The sequence below is a fragment of the Pteropus medius genome, unplaced genomic scaffold (assembly GCF_902729225.1).
Source record: "Pteropus medius unplaced genomic scaffold, Ma_sr-lr_union100, whole genome shotgun sequence".
Classification (NCBI taxonomy): domain Eukaryota; kingdom Metazoa; phylum Chordata; class Mammalia; order Chiroptera; family Pteropodidae; genus Pteropus; species Pteropus medius.
This window is the reverse complement of record NW_024346667.1, coordinates 2,762,453-2,780,621: the sequence shown is the minus strand read 5'-3', so window position 1 is coordinate 2,780,621 and position 18,169 is coordinate 2,762,453. Positions and strand designations below refer to the sequence as shown.

At 38.6% G+C, this 18,169-nt stretch overlaps 1 protein-coding gene and 1 pseudogene across 5 annotated transcripts in view; both read left to right on the top strand.

Moving 5' to 3' along the window:
- Nucleotides 1-3,181: 3,181 nt before the first annotated feature.
- The window catches only part of INPP4B (inositol polyphosphate-4-phosphatase type II B), a 557,518-nt gene continuing 542,530 nt past the window's right edge, over nucleotides 3,182-18,169 (top strand). For 2 of the 5 annotated variants that reach the window (XM_039875842.1, XM_039875841.1), the window contains exon 1: nucleotides 3,182-3,456. The gene's annotated coding sequence lies outside the window, so the exon portion shown is untranslated. The remainder of the gene's footprint in view (nucleotides 3,457-18,169) is intronic. The other 3 variants (XM_039875838.1, XM_039875836.1, XM_039875840.1) reach the window with 2 other exon arrangements.
- On the top strand, nucleotides 6,344-6,462 carry LOC120613572 (uncharacterized; annotated as a pseudogene).

The window sequence follows — 18,169 nt, the reverse complement described above, 5'->3', positions numbered from 1 at the left end:
CCTACCTGGCTTAGTATGTAAACATGCACGTGAATTCACACACATAGGTGTCACTGCTGCTTATGTTTCTCTTCCCTGCCTCCTGCCTTTTGTGCCAGTATCCACGGAACAACAAGGGTCAGGAGATCATAGTGGTCAGGCGTGACCTATCCTCCTCCCCACATTCTGGGAATTCTTTCCTCCCTCCTGCCCCAGCGTACCACCATTATCCAGCTAATTACTGCAGGAGCTGCTTTGAGATTCTAACTGGACCTCCATCCCCTGGCCGTGGTTGTCTGATCAGGGGTTTGACAGCTCGTGGTACTTTCTGAGAATTTGGAGCTGGCGCATAGATTCTGAAGTTCAAGAGCTGTTAGTACCTGTGCAATTTAGGGCACACCAGAGAAGCAGGGAAAGTCTGTGCTGGAGGGAGAGAGAAGGAGGGAGGAGAGGGAGAGAATGGAGCAGGTAGTGTAGTGGGGGAAAAGGGAGAGATAAAGTTCCAGTGGCGTGTCCCTGTTCCAAGTTGTCACTGATGCCTAGCTACATTTTTGTTCTTGGGTTCTAAGGACAGCCAGGTACCTTTACAATAGTTTTCCCTTTTATTTAAATTGGTTGAAATTTCTATTTCTAAGAACATCTTCCATTAATTTAAATACACACATACACATGCAAGAGATGATCTTAATGTATGAATATCAAAGCTTCATTCTTCCAATGTTAAGTTTTAAAAAACTGGGATGAAAAAAATGACTTGATTTACAAAGTTATTAGTATAATTGAACAACTGGTGAAAAAAAAAAGCCTATACTTGGTGCCGTATTTTAGAAGAGATTTTTAATAGTGAAGAATCACAAAAGTGATTCTTTTGTAGAGTCCTCCTTGTACCATAACACTCTCTCCTGAAATAAAAGTCTTCAGGAACAATGAATCTATACAATGAAAAAGTATGAGCTACTTCACTAAAATGAGAGTGTGATGCCAGCCCTACAGAGCCTGGCTTGATTTTATTGATTCAGACAGCAAGGTAACTAGTAGGAATCACCTTAGACCTCTGTCCCTACAAAGATATTTTAAAAGGAAATGAAAAATATTTTGTCTTTCATTGGCAAATGGAGTTATGTTTTAAGGGCACAAGTGGCTAAAAGTTCAGGGTTTGTAAAAATGGATGCTGAATGAGTTTAATAAACCGTAGAACCATCTGAATCCCCTGGGCTTATTCAAGGAAGACTCTGCTAAATAACTAAAAAAGGTAAATACATACATCTGATTCTCTCTCTCTCTCTCTCTCTCTCTCTCTCCCCTTCCCTGCCCCTCCCCCCGAAATTAAACTTCCTAGATGATATGCTACACAGGTACATCACATTTTCCTCAGCAGCCCTGTAAAAAGGTCTTGGTCAGCACGATGTTTGGATTTTAATTATAGGAGGGTTTTCTGGATATCTCACATTGAGTGTTCATTTCCATAAGGACAGCTGTCATCTATTTTATAACTCTGATAGAATAAATGATTTAGTACTTCTGGCACTGTGGTAGTTTTCATAAACACGCATACACAGCTGCATTTGGAGGACAGATACATTAACCATCTTTACAGTTCAGTGGCAAAGGTGTGGCACCCTGATGTTCTAATACTTTTTCAACCTTATTGTATTTTAAGAAAAGGCTGAAACTGTTGCCTGATGAAAAAGCATCATCTTGTTTGTAAATCCTCTACAAACAGGATTTATCCATTTCTTCCCACTTTCTCTCCATTCAGCTCACCTGCGATGATGACGGAGCGTAGCAGAAAAACCATGAAGAGAAGGGAAGGGCTTCAGGGACTAAGGGAGAAAATGGGACAAGCACACTTTTTGGCCCATAGTATTTATTAATTCATCCTATAAATATTTATTGAAACTACAGCATGCGAGGCATTGTTCCAATCTGAGGAAGACTGACGGAAAAACGAAACACCAAATCTCTGCTCTCATTGATAAAGCTTATAACCTAATGGCAATTAAATGTCTGTGGAGTGAATGGATGCCTAGATGCAGGAAGTGACAGCAGGGGTAACAGCTGGGGGTAGCTTCAGCTCCCCACTTTGTGTAACTGTAAATACTGACTTAACCCAAATTGACTTCACCATCCTAATTTTGGGATTCCAGTCTCTCTGCATGGCAAATATAACCCTTGGGTACTAACAAGCTCACTCTGTTTCACTTAAAATGTGAATTTCAAGCTCCCTTAGGGAGGGAAAGGCTGAGGGTGCCTGTGCGGATTGGCGCTCTGCGTTACCAGCATAGCCATTACCCTTAAGCAGCTCCACTGAAACGTCTCCAAGAGAACCGCCAGGTGGCACCGTAAGGCGCAGATGGGGAGTCATTTGCCCCGCACCCCACAGCCGGCCATAACCAGGCTGCGACCGAGGAAGTGGGGGAGTTTGAGCTTTCGTTCAGACTGTTTGATTACGTACCCCGTTTCCAGACACCCCAAACACGCAGAGTGCAGATCTGTCCCTACGCACCCCGGCTGCCCAAGGCGCACACGCTTGTTGGCAGTAGTAGCTCGGCCTCGGTCATCAGCCGCGACGTGGGGGCTGGTGGTGGGTGGCCGTGGGCTGCCTGGAGCCGGCGCCCAGGTCTTCCCCGCCGGATCTCTGCCCGGGCCACCGCGGAAGGGAGTGGCCAAGAGACACGGGTCCCGAGGTGGTGGCAGACTAAGTCCGGGGAACGGGACACAGCCCCCCGGGTTTTGGCAGACGCTGCCGGCGGCGGCCTCCTGCGGGTTAACCAACCCTGTGGTTTCTGCGGCCCCGGCCGCAGCGTGGCGGCCCGAGGTCACCCCTCTCCGCCGCTCCCCAGCAGCGTTCCTACAGCCCCGGCTCGCCGGGGAGCCCAGCAGAGGGGTGGGCGGTGGGTGTCAGCACACGGAGCAAGGCGTGTTTGGGTCCTTTCGGGCTGGGAGGCCGGACCATCAACTCCATTCCGCCAGGAGCGGGGAGCGAACTGCGCCAGTCGCGCGGCTGTCGCTGCCGCCGCTGCCTCTCTCCGGCCGCTGGTGTCATTGGGAGGAGACCGCTCGAAACGTGCCGAGGAGGAGGAAGAGGAGCAGGAAGGGCGGGGGCGGAGCGGGGAGTAGCATTCGTGCCAGGGGGCGTGTTAGCAGCCGGAGAGGCAGCCGCGTTGGTGACAACTTCTCCGGTGCGCGCGCGGCAGGGCGGGCGAGCAGGGACGAGCGGGAAAGCGCGGCGCGAGCGGGACCCCGAGGGAGCGGCGGGAGCCGGGAGGAGCCGCGGCCAGTGCCCTGCGCCGCCGCGGCCGCAGCTCGCAGCCTCTGGGGTCGCGGCCCCCGGCGCCGAGGCTCCGGTCTATAAATAGCAGGTTACTGCTGGGCTCGGCGCGCACACGCTCACCGCGAACGCCGGAAAGTCAGGCTCAAAGTGTCTGTTGCTGCTGCTGCTGCCGCCGCCGCCCCCCCACTCCGCCTCCGAGAGAGGTAATTACCCGCCTGGGATCCGTGAGCTCTCCGGGGTTTTCTGCAGGGTGGGGTGGGTGACAGGGGGTGATTCGGGACGCGTTGGAGCCGGGCTGCGAGCGTGGGGACACGTCCTGGCGGGGGGAGCCTGTCTGTTTTGCATCAAGTTTCTCAGTCTTGCAGCCACGATAGCCCCTCCAGCCTGTCGCCTAAGGCGTGGGGTGTGCTGTGTCCCTGCAGCCGCTCACCCTCTCGCCGAGCGCCCCTCCGCCCGGCCGGCGCGCGTGGCCACACTCACCCTCACCCACTCACACTCCCTGGGCCCCGCTAACTCCGAGCTCCGGCCTCGCTGCCCTTCCAAGGCTGCGCCCACCTGTGCGGTCCCTTTGGAGCAGCTGCAGGGGCCTGGGGGCTCGCTCTCATCCCCATCCTTGCAGCAAAACTGCCGGCGCCCCTCCCCCCTTCTCTGAGTTGGGGGGGAAGTCATCTTTAAGTTGGGTGGTACTGAGGGTAACCGATACTGGGTCTCAGTTGCCCCACGTCCTGGGTTTTCCGAAAAGAGAACCTCTCCATGACCATCCCCACCCCACCCGAGCAACTCATTCCTCTAAAGAAGCCCCGCACATCTCCTCTTGGGCACCAAGCATCTCTTGTCCTACCTCGAAGAGGTCTCACTAAGTGGCCTTGGAGTGAGGGCACGGGGCGGGGGGAGATCATTGGTTTGGAGTCTGAAAACTGCGCTGCCAGCTCTCCGGCATCTCTGGCAGGAAGGGCCCAGCCCAGAGTAGGTCTCGGGGCCGCTGCTGGCTCCTGCGCGCACTTTCGGGATGGGAGCTGTGACTCAGGCCGCTGGAGCTACACAGACCTGGGTTTGCCCCTCCCCACGCTTCTGAAATCACCTTCCTTTCTGTTCCCCGCCCTCCGACACGGTTGAGGGGGACCGGCAGTTTCTGGTTGGGGACTAGAGGTTTAGAAAGGTGAGGGTGTGCATATTGATTAGGTAGTTGCTGCCGCTGCTGCTGCAAAAACTTACTGGAAAAACCCGGGAGGGTTTTCTATTACTCTTGGTTTAATGATGCAGATTCGCTCCTTTGCCTGTATTTTTTCTTCTCGGGAGCAGGTTTCCTCCCTCTTTCTGAGATGTTATTTGAGGTCATTACATTTTAAGACTCCAGGTGTTACATTTTGCATATCTCCTTTCTCTCAGTATGATAGAACTTGTTTAAAAAGATGCGGCTGTAGAAAATAAGTAAAAGCCTAGAAGACAGAAGATAAATTCATCCATCTTCTTCCCTTCAAGATGGGCACTAAATAGTCCTTTTATAGGTGCAACTGCATTTCAGAGACCTTCCTTGTAACAGGAATTTTCTTAATGGGTTCTGGATCAGAAATGGTAGTTATCTGACTTAACGTTAAAGCAGCATGTAAGGTACAAGGAATCACCAGCAGGGTAGCTGGCTGAGGGTGTGCAAGAAGTTGAGTCAAAAGAGGAATGGGCAGATGGGCTTTGTACCACTGAGTAGACAAAGAAATGCATTCGTTCCTTTGCTATATGCTCCAGTAAAGTATTGATATGAAATCAGAGTAAATGGTCAATGGTTTTGTGATAAGTACAGAGGCATTTAAAATTGAATCACTTTGGTTTGCAGTGATATAAAATGCTACGAAAATGGAATGCTTTTGCAGCGTATTTCTTTAAAATGTGATTTTGAAGATTGTCCTTGAAAGGTTATGAAATGTGCCCGTGAAGAGAGCCCAGATGCCCAGTGCTATTAGGAAGCATATGTGCTGATTGAAATGTTGCTCTTAATTTAGAAGAACATGCTCTCTGATTAGGCAAACCGATATTTACATTTGTGATAAACTAATGACCAGTTAGGATGGACAGATTTAGAACTGTATTTTGCTTTTGATCTTTTGATAAGGTATAAGAAAAACCAGATAGATCAAGTTTAGTCTTGTTCCTCCAGCTGTTTAAAGAAGCACACAAAGTTATAGGCAGAAGATACTTTAAAGATGTTGGGTTTGAACTTCACTTTGAGGGTATAAATTGACTGAATAACCTCAATTCTCATAAGATTTTTGTCAAATACTCATAACATAGACTCATCTGTTAAGTTAGATTATAAAATAATGCAATTATATTTTAAGCATGTGAAATGGAAAATCGTTAAGCTTAGGAAAAAGCCAGATATTTGTTCTAAATTGTCCAAATTGAGAGTAATTCATTTCTTTGCCGAGACCTAGAAGTTTCTTTTACTACAAATAATATAAATCCCCACATGGGTAAGAGAGTTAACTTTCACTACCTCGATGCAAAGCGCAAGAGGGCAATTCTCTTAAAGACAGAAAAAAGTGCAAACTGATCTCATATCTCTTAGCAACCAAATGGATGTCAGTTTCCAGGTAAGTACCTGACATTTGAGAATACGAAGTTAAAAAAAATTACAAATTGTAATTAGTGAGTAAAAAGCTTACTGAATATCTATTACATTTTCTTATTTTACAGGGTACAATCTCCGATCATTACTAATTTAGATATACAAATATCATCATTTTTGTGATCTGTATGAAATAAATTCTTGTCTTTCACAACCTTGGGGATTTTAATAGATAGAAATATGCTCTTTTAAACAATCTCATGTTAAATGTTAATGTTCTGTTAAAAGCTGTATCTGTCTTTTCAATATTCTGTACCTTTATTTTTCATGTCTTTTCTTTCTCAAACCCTGGGGAATCTGCCTCATAGGCCATTTTATTACTACTTTTTTATATTGAGTTAGAAATGCTTGATTATAGAGCTCCTTAAGATACAATCATAAATATACATACTTTCATACTCAGGCTTAAAAAATATGGCTATTAGACAAATAATTTTAGTTTAAACATTTATTTAAAAATAATTCTGGTCTACGGCCATGCTACCCTGAACAAGCCCAATCCCGTCTGATCTCAGAAACTAAGCAGGGTCAGGCCTGGTTAGTACTTGGATGGGAGACCACCTAGGAAGACCAGGTACTACAGGCATAAAAAATAAAAAAAATAAGGGATCGTAAGCTGAAAAGGTCCTTGCAATCTGTGAAGTCAACCAAGGGTTGCCTCACCTAAAAAAATAAACATATAAATAAATAAATAATAAAATAATTCTAGTGATGTTGTGATTGCATTTTTATGTGGAAGATGCATATAGACTTTGCTTTCCAAAACTAAATGCAGTATGTACCTAGAAAACACATTAAGATACGTGAGAAAATTTTAAGGAATCTTCAGAGTCTCAGACACAGTTGTCATTTGAATCAAGACTTACTTTATACATTTTCACTACCTTATAGAATAATGAGAACATTTTAAAAATGCTTACTAGTTTTATTATTATATATATAAACATATGTATGTTTATATATATAATTATAAAACATATATACATATATGTGTGTGTGTGTGTGTATTATTGTATGTGTGTGTGTGTGTGTGTGTGTGTGTATATATATATATATATATATATATATATATATATATATATATACATACACATATATACATGCAACTGCAGTGGGATTTTTCTTATATAAGGCAGTTGTAACCACTACTTCATTACCTAGAAGTTTCTTGTTATATAGATGGTATACCAGAAGGCCAATGAAATATCGAGGAGTTACAACTTTAGACTTTTTTTATAATCGACTTTGTGATTTTACCTAACATCAAGCCATCATGATAGATATAATCCCAACATAGGGTGAAGAGTTGAATTTCAAAATAATATGTTTTTCAAACTGAATTTCTTAAAAATTGTAATATTGTAAATTCTGTCTTTTGCATTGGGCAGCCATACCAACTAGATGTCCTTCCTAATTGTGTGGTGGAGGCTTCAAAACAGCCCTAAGCAGAGCTAAGTGAAATAGACTTGGCAGTAGTCATTTGGTTAAGCTGATTAAAGGAAATCTTGAGAAATTTTCTAGATCATGTGGCTTGGATTTGAGATTCCTTTGAGAATTATCTAAATTAATGAATTAAAGAGGGTGCAGGGTACACTTCCTATAAAGGAGAAATAAATCCACTCTTTCTTCCTCCCTACTTCCCTTCCTTCCCAGCCATTTGTCCGTCAGTCCGTTTGTCTGTCTATCTATCTATCTATCTATCTATCTATCTATCTATCTATCTATTTTTACTTGTCCTTCTAGTTATCAAAATGAAGCAATGAAACAGGCCCAAGTTGAAATTACTGAATAATGTTCTCTATTTTCCACATTTCTAAGGATGGAAAAGTTTGTGAGATATATAGGCAGCCTTAAAACTCATGCTGATTTTGAATTATTAGAATAACAACAACAATGAAAAGTATCTAAGATCAAAATAAAAATATAACTTAAAAAATTGTCACATATTCGGTTGTTTTTAATATATAATTTATTTATAAATTTTAAGCATTTAAAAGAACCTGAGATTTTTTTTGTTTCTCAAAAAGGCGTGTGATTTTTAAAAAGTTACGCAACAAAGGTTTAGAGAATCCTTTGTACTTTTCACTATGAAAAACTTAATTGACAAAAATATGAGTCTTTCTACCTTTCATCTGAGTTCTTAAAATAGGTGGTTACGGCACATTAAGCAGACCAAGCTGAGAGCTACCATTGTGGAATACAATGAAGCAAATAAAATATACTCCTAATCATAGCAAAGTTATCTGTAGCAATCCTTTCCTTAATCCACTCTTTCACATGGTTCTCATTTCATTTTTATGGGGATTTACTTTTCTAAAAGCAAAAGATTAGAGATGAACTCTAGCGATTAGTACAACCAAAACACGAGAATTTTACTCTGCTGGGAAAAAAAATAAAACTAAAAACCAGGGGAATCTTAAACTAAAATTACAACCTGTAGATGAGGGCAAATTATAGCTATGCCCTTAAGAAGGCTTGAAAATATAATTAGTAATTATTTAATATTCTATTTAACATCTTCGTATGTCAAATTTATTGGATGAGCACCTATTCCATTTAGAGCATCAGCATACATCACATTCAGAATATGTTAATACTTGATGCTCAGTATTAAAAAAGTCAGCCTTTAAAATTTTTTATTTATTTCTAATAGCCTTTTTATCTTGAAAAATTATGAAAAAATGTGTTTCAGGTCTTTTTTTCTGGATAAATTTGCTTTAAAATAGAGATTTTTACTTTCCGGAAGACGTGTATTGTGCCTTTGGAACTAAAGAGACAGTACCACTAGGTGGCAGTGTGCAATGCTTAGTAGCCTTGGTTCATTTTAACTGCAATATATTCGTTATTAAAGCTTTTCTTTAAAACTGAGTTTATATCATGAGCGAGTTAATGAAATGAGAATCAACAGGCAGCTAAATTCTGCAGTATATTTAGAAGATCTGTTGTTAGTAATACTTTAAAGTTTGATTGTAGTATTTAACATATTCTACTTTTATGTGGAGTCTGCTTAGGTGAGGAATTGTTAGGAATTAATTGAATTAAAAGTGCCCAAAGTCTGCTTATGACATAAGGGTAAGAGAAAGGGAGAGGGAAAATTACGTGTATATGATAGAAAAATATGGCCATTCTAAAATAGACGTTGTATTAACCGCGTGCATTTTAATCCTAATCCTGTCGCTACACAGGTTGAGCAAATTCTTTTTTTCTAGGAGTTGAAGGCTATAATTGTAAAATTTTCTCTATCTATTGCTCTTGGGGCAATGTGAAAAAAAAGAAAGTGCAGATTGTCTCACTGACACTTCAGCAGACCCCCTAACGTCCTCTGTAATAAGGATGGCTTGGCCATCACGGTGACCAAATCGGATTAGCTATGTAGGGCTTTAATTTACTAGCAATTATGACAGCTGGATTTACCTAAACCATTTTTTCTTTGTTAATCTGGATGTAGGAATCCCTGTCTTTGGCTGAATAATTAAATTATGGGTCATGGCAGAGTTTATCAATGTATTCCATCATCTGTACACTAGAATGAGACCTCTGCATTGTCTAGCCACCTGATTGGAACCTTCTTGAGATCAATATATTGGGTGTTTCAGCCATGTTCACTGAATGTGGCTGCTGTGGGAACGGAGACCAAAAAGGAGTTAATCAACATAAATTAGCATAATTCAGAAATACACTCCTTTTAAAAAAAGAGCTTTTTACTCTATAAAATTTCAAACATAATAATAAAAAAAATAATAGTACAATGAACTCCTATGTACCCATCAGCCAGCTTCAATAATTGTCAACTCATGACCATTTTTGTTTTATCCACAATCTCACTCACTTTCCTGTCCCTGGAGATTTTGGAAGCAAATTCGAGAAATTATACTAAAGGAAATATACTTATGGAGCAGTTATTTACAAAAACAGGTATCATATGAAGGACAATTTAAAAAATAATGACTCCAGTAAAACTACTACATCTTTCATTTAAAAAGTCAGAAATCTTAGCATTAGGTAAATTAAGCACTTGAATTTGTTCCTGGAAAATATGGCAGACTTTATATAACTAAGGAGAGCATTTCAGTTTAGGTTCTATGTCATATTTCTTAATCATCAGAAATGTGTGGCAATGTTTCTTGAACGTGTTAGGTAGATAGTACCTATTTGATAAGCCGATGAGTGCATTAAGCTTCTTAGATGAGAACAAATATCGACTGTTTGCCTACCTTGTCACCACAGTTCTTATGTAACTTTTTACTTCCACGGAGACAGTCATCATAGATACAGCAAACTCTTGGCATGCAAGACTCTAGTTTGCATGAGTCAAGATTTTACCATTTGTCTTGAAGTTAAGCGACATAGTAATCTGTAATTTTGCTGAGGTTGAACTTAAATCACACAGTACTGGAAACTGACCTTTCGGTCCTATCTCCAGGTGATTTGATGCTCTAGATGACAGGGTATTTCACTTTCTAGGGCTAATTATCCCCTGTCAGTATGTTAGAGATTTTGGGACTCTGAGAAATTGTTTGTTCCTCTCTTTTGAGAAGGTCGTGGATCTCCTAAAATAGATCTTTTAGATTTTATGTAGAGTTGAAATTTTAAACAGAATTTTTCAGATTTTCCAAAAATTGACAGTAATTACTATGTATAAATCTTTGTGACATTATGTATCTAAGAGCAAATAGAATTTCATTGTGGAGAAAACAAGTAATTTGTATATAAAAGGTTTATGCCATGATATACATACATACATATATATGTACATATATATGTATATATATAAATTATATAGCAAGCAAAACCTCTGTACAGTTTTATTAATATTAGACACATGGTTTTTTGACTTTTTAAAAAAATTTACCATAATATTTTCTTTCCTGAGCTATGTTTTAAAGACTGTCTCACAATTTATTCATATTATTCATATCATTATTTCCCATTTTATATTTTGGGTGAAGAATGGTATATACTCAGAATACTGTGATGAGAAATAATTGAGCCAGTTGGCTTCTAGCTGATTTCTTTCATTCTTTACTTTTTTCCTAATTATAAATATAATAAATCTTCACTGAAAAAAAATTGGCAAGTAGAGAAAAGTCTGAAGAGGAAGGAAAAAATCACCCAAGGACATTATTGTTAGCATTTCATCATATTTCTTTCTAGGATTTACTGTGATTCCTTTACAAAAGTTGAGATTAGATCTGCAAGTATGTGTTTTCACTTAGAATTCTGTTGTTCGATTCAGTTTAAATATCGATTGAGCACCTATTATGTATCAGGTACTATGCAAAGCTCTGTTCTGGGTTATAGCAATGAATACAAAAGAAAATCACTTTTCCCATGTGTACAGACAATTCTCTAACTTTTTTTATTGCTGTCTGGTAGTCAGGCATGTGGATCGTTATCATTCGTTTAGCCATGCTTTCAACTTAGACTTTCACGTCATTTGCATTTTTTTCGTATTACACTGTGAAAAATATTTTCTGCATGACCTCATTTTTCGATATTCTTTGTCTATATTTTTCACTTTTTTTTTTTTTTTTAGGTGTGATTCCCAGAAGTAGTATACCAAATAAAGGATATGAACCTTTAAAAACCTATCCATATTGACAAATTGTCTTCCAGAAAGATTGAGCCTATTTTCATTCTCCCTGGAAGTACATAAATTGTATCTCCATCTTCACCAGAATTGAGAGATATTAGTTTTTAAAAATGTTTGTTAATTGGAAAGGTGAAGATTATTGTAATGACATCAATAACAACAATAGCATCATTATCATCAATTACAACAACGACACTTATTCAGCATGCAAGACTTTTATCTATATTATCATCCTATTTAAAAGGTTAGGAAACATTTTTTGAGAGGGTAAGTGACTTCCCCAAGGTAACACAACTGATAAGTGTTAGAATTGGGTCTTGGACCAAGATAGATTTTACTTTAAAGCTTAAGCTTTAAAGTACTACATGCTTCTATTATTGATTGATTAGGTAAGGCTGAACATTTTGAAATGCTTATTTTTATGTGTATTTTATTTTTTAATATTCATTCCCATATTTAGCCTGTTGGTGTATTGGGAACTTGGTTTTCCACCCCCCATCAATTTTAGTGTCCTTTATGTATTAGAGATACAATCCCTTTGTCATGTATGTTATCTATATTTTCCTATTTTTTTTTTTCACATGTGAAAGTTGAAAATGTGTGTGTAGGTAATTAAGTTGAATGTCATATTTCTTCCATTACTCTTTTTGCTTAAATAATACTTTCTCATTCATATAAAAGATTAAAATTTACCTAAATTATTCTTCCCTGAAAATAATTTACATCTACTTCTTTAATGATTTTATTTCTTCTTTAATCTACCCATTGTTGTTTAGATGTATGGTGCGAGATGAATTCAATTGGTTTTCCTCCTAAAAATAAGCATTTTCCAGCAGCAGTTTTTGAAAAAAACACTCATCTTCCACTTATTTGTGATTCTATCACATCGTATAATATCTACTCTAGAGGTAAATGCGCGCACACACACTCCCAGAGTTCTTTCTGGCTCTGGTATATTTATTTCACTCGAGTGTTGTCAGTTTTTCCTTTTCTTTTTATTAATATCACACAGATTTAAATGTTGTTGTTTGCTTAACCTCTGATCGGGTTGATAGTGTCTTCATGTTGCTTTTCTCTGTGTTCGTGTGTGGCTTTTTACACATTCTTACAGATATTTCTCCCAGACTCATTTTAGAATAACTTAGTAAAGCTACCCTAAAATATTTTTGGATTTTAATTGAAATTTCATTGAGTGTGTAAACAGAATTGAGGAGAATTGGCAATTGTGTAAGATTTACTCTTATCCGGGCCCATGGTGGGTCTCTCAGTAAAGTTTTGATTTGGGGACTTTTTCATTCTATTTGTAAGGACTGAGTTAGACATCAGTCATTTCGTCTAAATATTTTCCTTGTTCACGATTCGCTCTTCAGACTGACCAAGGAATTTTATAGCATGCCCTACGCACTGTGGGCCCACATTAGCTTTGCTTGTTCACGTTCATGTGTTTGGCCTAATGGCACCCATTGTCCCTGAGAGGGTGGGGTGCATAAGGCCTGAAAGCTTCTCTTTCTCATTATTGGCCTACGACCTTGCTCTAAACATACATTTATTTTAAATCATTTCCCTTAAATTAGGCTAAGTGATACATTCAGTATGATTATTTAAAACATCAAAATAAACAATAGTTCAACTTCTTCAATAGCTCACTAGTGAGTTAATATCATAAAATAACTCACTAGTGAGTTAATATCATAAAATTGTCCAAAAATATGTATTACTCTGTATATCAACAAAATAAAAAGCAGCAAACATTGCTCAGTTTGATATTTGGTTTTAAGTTGTGAAATCTGACAAACTTAACCTCTAAGATTATCAACTTGGCCCATTATAGTGGGATGGCAGGGTTGGGTAACTAGCCTGAAGCTGTAGCTTATTTATTTGGGTCTGTACTTTAGTGGTAGAGATTTTAAAAATGAAAATCCAGAAATGTTTTCATTCACAATTTGTTTGTGTCTCCTTTAATGCTACACAATGATATACTCTAGCTCTCTTCCATTGACCCTGGTATATAAAACAGCTGGCTTGTTGGAATCGTACAGAAGAGGTGGCTTTGATTTTATTAACATGAGTCCTCCAGGCTTTCTTGAAACTGAGACTTACTTATTTCAGGTGAGTGAACCCTACCTCTGTTGGTACCCTGTCTCAGTAAGCTGCAAACAGACAAGAAGAAGAATTGTGTGGGGGACTCTCAGGCCTGCTCATCCTACCTTCAATTCTAGTTATATTATTTTCAAGGGCAATTCTTCTGTGTAGTACTTGTACGTTACGTAAGAGTTACAAGCATTGGGGTGTGATAAGAACAATGTTCATCTCCCAGCCTAAGACTGTGAAGGCTTCCCCATGGATGAGTCAGGTGTCGGATTCTACCATCATCTGCTTTCCATTCCACAGGCTAGATAATTGAGCTCGACAACACATGAAAACAAGTGAAAGGCTTATAATTTGCTTCTGTTGAGATTTTCTAATTTTCATGCTTAGGTTTATGAATTTCTTTTTAGTTGAATGCTTGAAGCTAGCTACAATGCACTAGCAGTGATGAAAATCCTCTCAAAGACTCAAGAGAGTTTTTCTCCTACTCGTTTAAATTTTTATGTCAGAATCTCTTTATGATATGATGCTGAGAAAGAGTGTGTGTGAGAGGAAAAGACAGACTAGTGTAGACAGTGCACAGAAAAGAAATTGCAATGGGATTCTAAAGCACACAGCATTTAACTTGGGATTCCAACTCATACAGACTTCTATTTCTATGCTGTTTTCTGAATCCAGCACGTAAACATTAATTATAATAAAAGATGATAAAAATTAACTGAAAAACAAACTTAGTTTGAGAAGGTATCTTCAAGACCTCTAGTTTAATTATTTCCATGCTCCATTTTAGGATGACCAACATCTCGATTTGCTCAGGAATGAGGAATTTCAGTGGTGAAACCAGGATAGATGGTTTCACTGGGGCAGATGAGGTGGCTGGTCACCTTATCTCCAAAAACACATTTGAAAAGTATGAGAGAGTAATAAGTAAAAGTTTTCAAATAATATTGTACTCAGTAGAAATAAGAGACAGTGTGTGGTTATGAAAGTGTTACCTGAACATTCTACAAATAAGAATCACCTCAGAGATGTTACAAAATTTTGACTCAGGTTGTCCTTTGCTGGCAGAAACTAGATATTTTTTATTTGTGTACTTATTTATTCATAATTTATTCCTGCATAGTTCTAAAAATAATTTGAGATGCCTTATAGTAAAACCACATAGCAAGGTACTGAGTCTTTATAGCAAAAGATATATTCTGAAGCTTGACTGACAGTTGTATATCTTAAAAATTAAATTTGATAATAGGACTACTACCCAGTACAGGATTGGATATACATCCATCCATCATCCATCCATCCATTCATACATACATACATATATCCAGATATGTGTGTATATATGTATAGGGACACTTAATATCACTACTTAAATCTCATGATTTTAGATTAAAATGTAGCAATTATTTGAGCAATTGTTTGATAATACAAGGTTTCCACCAGACACTCTGCACAAGCTGTTGAGGTGGGGTCTATGTGGAAGGAACTGGGGTGATGGCTTCCTTTCGCATGTGTTTTCCATTCTGCGTCCACAAAGTGTAACATGAGACATACTTACAGGTCATCGAAAAGACTGTCCCATTTGTTTAAAAAACACAAAACAACTGATGGAAGCCTTCGTTCTTCCAAATCTCGACTATTGTGATTTTGGGAAAGTCATTGTAATGTACCTGAGCCTGTTTTCTCACCTATTCAGTAGGGATCATAATAACTATGTCATAGATTTGTGGTGAGAATTAAGTGAGATTGTATATAAAAATGACCTATTACATACTATAAAAGCAGAGTATTAATAATATGGACAACCATTAATATGATTATTATTCTGTCTTTATCCTATACTCTGAATGCTCATTTAGGACTCAATTACAGTTTTAAAGATAACTAAGAAAACGAGAGAGATTAATCTTGGATGAGGGTGGGTGGCCAAGTATGTTTAATAGAGAGATATGCTTATTCTAATTTATCCAAGTTAGTTAAAATTTTGATTTACAAATGCAATTAATTGACTCCCTAGGTATCATAAACGAAATTGATACATTTTTGTAGAGCCCACCTAGAGTTTCCAGAAAAGATGACAAAAACGTAAGTATATTTTAAAAATGAAATTTAAACTGCCTTACAGCAGGAAAACACATTAAAAAAATATTAGGTTTAACTGTCCTTAGACAGAGTGTGTCTGTTCATAAGGTCACAGCCTCTACTCCTAGCTCTAATCACAGCCTCTATATCCCCCGGCCCACTTCACTAATGTGAGTTACTTGCCTGGCTCTTGCAGGCATTCGAGATAATATCTTCTAAACTAGAAAAAACTAAGTGGATTACATATTTCTCAAACTATCCTTTATGTATATTATCACATAAAAAAAGGCTCCAGTAGAAGCTGAGCAGCATACTTCACTATTATGTTTTCTGGCAGTGTTTTTATTTGAATATACTTTATGGCTTCTGAAGGTCTAAACCTTGAGTTAAAACAGAATGATAGACTTGACATTCTTCTGTGATATTTAAGAATCTAATACAGAATCTCATCCAAATATGTAGTCATTTTCTACTGCCAAATGGAGGAGGGCCAAGGGGTTATCTGTGGGCAAAGCCAAGAAATGTTTTAGGAAACAATTCAAGTCCATTCTGTTGAATTTTAGACCATAGTCTCCTCATCTGTAAACTGGTTCATTAACACCCACCTTTCAAAGATGTTATGAGAATTAAATACAATAAGAGATATAAAACACAATGTCAGACCATAGTAAGTCTTCAATGAATAGTAAGTCTTCAAGCTACATTATTACTATGGTTAATACTTTTTTTCATTATGTGAATAAATGAGGAGTTGATATATTCATTATTAGACATAGTGTTTTCCAAACATTTGACAGTAGAATTTTAAATGAAATCCCAGTTTATAATATAAAAACGATATTTTATGAGTATAGATGCATTTTGTAAATTCACAGTTAAAAATATACTCATTGATAAAGTCATTCAATGAAAACAAGGTGGTTCCTTTGCTGAATACAAATATGTAAAGTCTGGGCTTATAGATAATATTTGCACAATTATATCAGCCCTACTATACAATTTATTTTTTATTTTATTTGGTTTCTTTATTTTTTAATTGGTGTCTTTTTTTGATTTTGGTTTATTTGGCATTTTTATTTTGTGTCTTCATTTGGTTCCTATGGTTTTCTCTGGATTGTAAATTTCTCAAGGATAGAGAGCACCTCCAATTCATCTTTTGGACCCAATGCCAGTAGAATGCTTGGGGCATTGTAGGCCTAAAAATGTTTTCTTATTTTACCTGAGAAAAATCACTATGTTTTTAAAAATCAGTTAGTATGTAAAGGCATTAAAGCTTGGAAAGGGCAGAAAATGATATAATAAAATAATTGATCTAAAAACTGGAGCCTTCTTGATGAAGGTCTAGAAGAACTTTGTTAGTTAAGCTCTTGGTAAACCAGGGAAGACTCTGATCTTTGGAAAGTCTGTGCGTGTGTGCGTGTGTGCGTGCACTCCTTCTTGCATGTGGGTTCACGAAGATTTGAAGGACAGAGTGAAGGAAATGGGGAGGGAATGAACATTTGGGGAGGGCCTGCTTTGTGTCAGGCGCTTACTAAGCACATTGCCTTGAATAGGGTTTACCCATCTTGAGGATTTTTGCTGCATCAGAGCCTGTTAAAATAATGGCCATTGAAATGTTTACCACACTTTGGCAGGTGGACTATGGAAAACAATTACCAACTATCTGTAGAACTGTGGGGTCAACTTCTGTCTTCTTGAGGCTGAGTAATTTGCAGAGTTCATCATCATTTCTGTCTTATCCATGAGAACCAGCGATAAAAGGTTGAGATAATGTGGGGAGGATGTATCCTCATGGGAACTCACTCACCTGATCTATTCTGATGAAAACAGCAATAGCTAGCATTTATTGAATGCTGTGAATGCTCTACTCACATTAACTCTTTTACTCCCTACAATCGTGTAAGGTAGGTCCTGATGTCATTCCATTTTTCAGGTGAGAAAATTAAGGCACAGAGAGGAAATGTAACATGCTCTAGTTCCATATTTAGGAAGAGATAGATCCAGGCTTCTAAGCAAATTCCTTAAGCACCCACCACTTAGGATCCCCCTCTTACAATGTGACTCTGAATCGCAGCAGCAGAAGTAAGAGGAAGCCTTCTGTTCTTGCCAATTCCGTATTGGGGGTTTTTCATTTGAGCTTCAGTAGAAGGGGAAAGGAAAATGCTATCCCCTTGTGGGTGGCTTGCAGCGATGGTACCAGGGACAAGATGCTTCTTCCCTTGTGGTCCTGAAGGGCAGAGGTCTTTGTTGAAACCCAGGAGGGAGGCTGCAGAAAAATAGCGGAGGTATCCTAGGATCCTTCCCCTTGCTGTTTGTTTCTTCTTTAAGTTGGAGTTTTTTGTTTGTTTGTTTGTTTGTTTGTTTTTTTAGCTCTGTTTGGTTTGATCTGTTGAAAAAAATATATCCTGAAAAAAAAAAGTAATATATATAATATCTGGAGACCCTATGATAATTATGAGCATAAAATTGCCCAGCAACTGGAAACCTTTCATCATGCACTTTGAACATTCTAGCCAATTTTTTTTTTTTT